The following is a 4,623-nucleotide window of genomic DNA, read 5'->3' as shown; positions in this document are numbered from 1 at the left end:
TCTCTCACACATCGATGTTTCTCTCCCTCTCTTTCTCCCTCCCTTCCCATCTCTCTAAAATAAATAAATAAAATCTTCAAATAAAACAAAAACAAAATGCCACTATGACCTCCCCCCATAAAAGTAGGGACATATTGAGGTAAGATGAGAGAGTCTTGACCAAACCCCATCTCAGTGGATCTTTTGGCTCTTCAGACCCTCCTGTGATCACTTCTCCATCCCTAAATACTTAATAGGGATGAATAAACTGGGCAGCTGGTAGAAACCTCACATTGTTTCCTTAATCTATACAGAAAGATCCATAAAGGCAGTAAGGCCACATGGAAGCTTCTGAAATTGCATACACACACCCAAAGAGGGTAAATTAGAAGTGACACTGCACTCTGTGCGAGGGGCAAAGGTCTACACTGCCCTTACAGACTCAAAGAATGCAGGAGCAGGGTCCCCGCGCTATTTTCATTTAATTCATCAGACAGGCCACTGCAACAATGAAAATTTATTTAAAAAGATAGACCATTGTAGGTGATGATGTACTACCATCAACTTAACAAAGTCGTAGCCTCAACTGCAGTTTCTGTGCCAGATGTGGTGTCTTTACTAAAACAGACCAAGGAAACTTCTGGAACTTGGTATGTAGCAATTGTTCTGGCAGATGCGTCTGCCATTCCCCGCTCCCCACCCCTCCCACAGTCATCTTCAGGAAGGATGCTCAGAAGCAGTTAGCATTCACCTGTAACAAACAGCAGCATTTGTTCATGGGCTATGCCCAGAGTTATGTTAATTTCCTACAGTACCTGCCATCCCTCAGAACCTCATATGGATTTTGAAGAATACTCTCTTGGTGATATCATGTTAACCAGACCTGGGGACAAGGAAGTGGCAAGTACTCTGGATGCCCTCCAAAGCATGTGCACAAGAGGGTGGGAGAGAAAAAGATTCCGGGATCTAACACAGTAGTAAAAGTTTTAAGGACATGATCTAAGAAATAAGACATCTCCCTCCAAAGTAATGGGCAAGTAATTGTACCTTGCGTTTCTTACTACCAAGAAAGAGGCACTCAGTAGACCTCTGGGTTTTGGGGACAGCGTATTTCATGTACAGAATCTGCTCCACCCCAATTATCAGATGCCATGGTGATAGAAGTATTCACAGCAGCTAAGGACACACATGGAACCTTTGACAAGCCCCACTGGGATGGTTTTGGTGCAGATGTCAGGGAATGTTTCTCCAGCAGAAAAGCATTCTGTATTTGAAAACCAACACCTGGTGAGCTATTGGGTTCTAACAGAGACTGAGCAATTTTGAAGATTTTATTTATTTATTTCCAGAGAGAGGGAAGGGAGAGAGAAAGCGAGGAAGAGAAACATCAGTGTGTGATTGCTTCTCGCACATCCCCAACCGAGACGAGGCCCATAACCCAGGCACGTGCCCTGACTGGGAATCGAACTGGCCACCCTTTGGTTAGCAGGCCAGCCCTCAATCCACTGAGCCACACCAGCCAATGGCAAGACTGAGTAATTGACCATAGGAAATCAACTGACTATTTAACCAGAGCTTCCCGTTATAAGATGTGTACTATCAGACTCACCAAGTCATAGGTGAGACAGACACAATGGGATGAAAATGAGACCTTCAAGATCAAGCCTGAACAGAACCAGAGGTCACAGATAAATTACACAAGCGGACCAGGCCCCGTGTTATCACCCAATTTGCACTGGAGCCTCTCCCTCAGCTCACGCCTGTGAACTCCGGGAGATTCCTTATGACCAGCTGCCAAAGAGGAAAAAGCTTGTTTATGAACAGGTTAGCACAATAGGAGAGTCCTGCATGGTAGTGGAAAGGGGAAATTCTCCCAGGAGGCGGAGCTGCAAGCAGTGTATTAAGTCCTCAACTTGGTTCAAAAGGAGAAGTGGCTTAAGGCTCCTGGGCAGTGGTGAAAGGTTTGGCTGGTTAATCAGGAACTTGCAAAGGGCAAGACTGACAAATGTGAGTTAAGGAAGTCTGGAGAGGCTTGTTGACTGACCTCAAAGAGAAGATATAAAATGTATGGATCTCTGTCTCATTTCAATGGCTACCAGAGTTCCCATTGTAGAGAAGGCATTGAACAACCAGGTAGATAGGATGCTTCATTCAATTGAAATGAGCCATCCTCTCACCTCAGTCTCCTAAAAGCGTGCACAAAGGGCCAGTGAACTGCATGGACACAAAGGGCCGTGGACACAAAGATGGAAGCGGGGCATGGTCCAACAGCAGGGCTCCCTCCCACCCAAGCTGATCTAGGTATTGCTACAACTAAGTGCCCAGTCTATCAGAGCAAAGACTGATGCTGAGCTACTGATATGGTACCATCCCTCACGGGAAGCACCCAGTCACATGGTCACAGATTGATTACAATGAACCCAGCCATCCTAGAGGGACCGTGATTCCTCCGAGAGATCAGGGGATGGATACAGGATTGCCTTCTCAGTCTACAGTGTCTCAGCTACATTGCTATCTGAGGTCTCCCAGAGTACTAGTTTATTATCATGGGATTCTCCCATAACATGGCCATGGAGAAAAATGGGTACATAACCATATTATCCACTGGCCCTACTATATATCATATCGACCAAAAGCTGCCATCCTGAGTAAAAGTTCTAATAATCATTTGGAGGTATAACTAAGGCATCAGCTTGAAGATCAGATTGGGTTGCTGTCCTTAAGATATATTTATATACCTTAAGCAAACAGTTATTACATAGGTACTGTATCCATGATCGGTAAAATGCACAGGTCTGGGAACCAGGGCAGTAGCTCCTCTCACTTTTACTCGCAGTGACTTACTTGGTAAATTTATGCTGTTTATCCTCAAAGCCTTGGGCTTGCTAGACTAGAGAGACTCGTTCCGAGAGGTTAGGGGGAAAGCACTCCTACCAGAGGACACAGTAATAGTTTTACTAAAGTTAAAATTACATATGCCCCCTGACAATTTTGAGCTCTTCATGCCAGTGGGAGACCAGGAGGCAAGGAAAGGAGGCATTGAACTGGCAGGGGTAAGCAACGCCAGCTGGCCAGGCGAGGGGCATCTAGAACGGGCATAGAGAAGGAAGGGTGAGCATCGGTTAGTCTCAGGACCAACTACAGCAGGAACTGTAGCTTGTTCCACTGCCCCTCCTATTGTCTTCTTCCTCCTCTTTCAAAAATAGACTGCGGCTGGCCACCCCCTCAAGGAAGCAGTAGCAGGACACGAAACTTACAGTGGCTTGCGAGTGGATCTGAGCAGCGGGGAGGGATGCGCGGTAACAGACGCAGTCATTGCCCTGCGCTTACCCCTCGGGCCTGTGAGGGTGCCCCCAATGCTCCAGCCGCCAGCATCTGCATCGAGGCTGAGGGGGCTCCCCCCGCCCCACCTGCAGAAACGGGACTGCACACATCACAGGTCACAGGGGCTGGGAACAGCCTCAACACGCAGAGACAGTGTATGAACGCTCAGCTCCCTTGCTCTTTGGGTGGGATCATTCTGAGGCCTGCGTTTTGCGCCATTTCCTGGAGTTTCCCCGCAGGAGACATCACCAGGCGCCCTCTGTGCTAGCTGGCTTAATAGGGCAGCCTTGCGGGGCTGCCTCCCCGTCCCTGGGTCACTTTCGCACTTCCCTAGTAGGGTTCCTTACACTTCCCAAGTAAACCATTTTCACTCCAGACCTTATCTCAAGGTCAGGCCTTGGAAGAACCTATGCTAAAACACGTGCGGCTCAAGGACTGTGCTTTGAGAAGCAGTGACTTAGCAAGTGAACTCATTTCTATTTTTAGACAATATTCCCCTCTCCCCTTCCCTCTTTCCTTCTCCCCCACCCCGTGTGTGTGTCCGTGTGTATGTGTGTGTGCATGCGAGCGTGTATAATATGTAAAAAAAAGGTCTCTAAGAATATAAACCAAGTATTAACAATAGTTCTCTCTAGGTGGTGGAATCATGAATATTTCCAATTTCCTTTTGATGCTTCTCTGTATTTTGTTTTTCTGCAGCAGCAACTGTGTATTAGCAGCTATCTTTAATTGGCAATTAGGAGATTATTAGAGAGTGCAGCGGGGGCGGCGGGGAGCGGAGCCAGGTCGCTGTGACTGGTGAAAGGCAAGGGAGGGCGTGCAGACGATTCTTCCAAGAGGCCCGGCTAGCGAAAGGCAAGGAATGAGCTGCGAGCTAAAGTTGGGGGAACTGCAGGGACTGCCGTTTTCAGAGAAACTTGAGCATGTTTATAGGCTGAAGGAAAGGAACCATTGCTGAGAAAGGGGACAAAAATACAGAGTAGAGACCGGGAAGAGAGCCAGGTCCCAGAGGAGGCCTGAGGGGATTAGACCAGGGCCCAGGTGGAGGAATTAGTTTTGAACAGAAGGCACGCTTCATCTTCAGACTAGAGGAAAAGGGGTGAGGATGAATCGAGTAGTAAATGCATGGACTTCATGCGTTTGTTTATTTTACACTGCCTCATTTCACAAAGGACTTGAGGCGTTTCTATGGATAAGCTGATAGGCTGGAGGGGACTGGAATTTGAGAACTCCCCCTGGAGGGGCTCTGCTTTCTCCAGGAGCGGGAGGCGAGGACCCCACTGAGGAAGAACGGTGTGTCTCTGGTGCTTGAGGAGAGAG

The sequence above is a fragment of the Pteronotus mesoamericanus genome, unplaced genomic scaffold (genome assembly GCF_021234165.1).
Source record: "Pteronotus mesoamericanus isolate MK-2021 breed Mesoamerican mustached bat unplaced genomic scaffold, CSHL_Meso_final contig_221, whole genome shotgun sequence".
NCBI classification, from domain to species: Eukaryota; Metazoa; Chordata; class Mammalia; order Chiroptera; family Mormoopidae; genus Pteronotus; species Pteronotus mesoamericanus.
The sequence above is the reverse complement of the archived record's forward strand: the minus strand, read 5'-3'. Positions refer to the sequence as shown.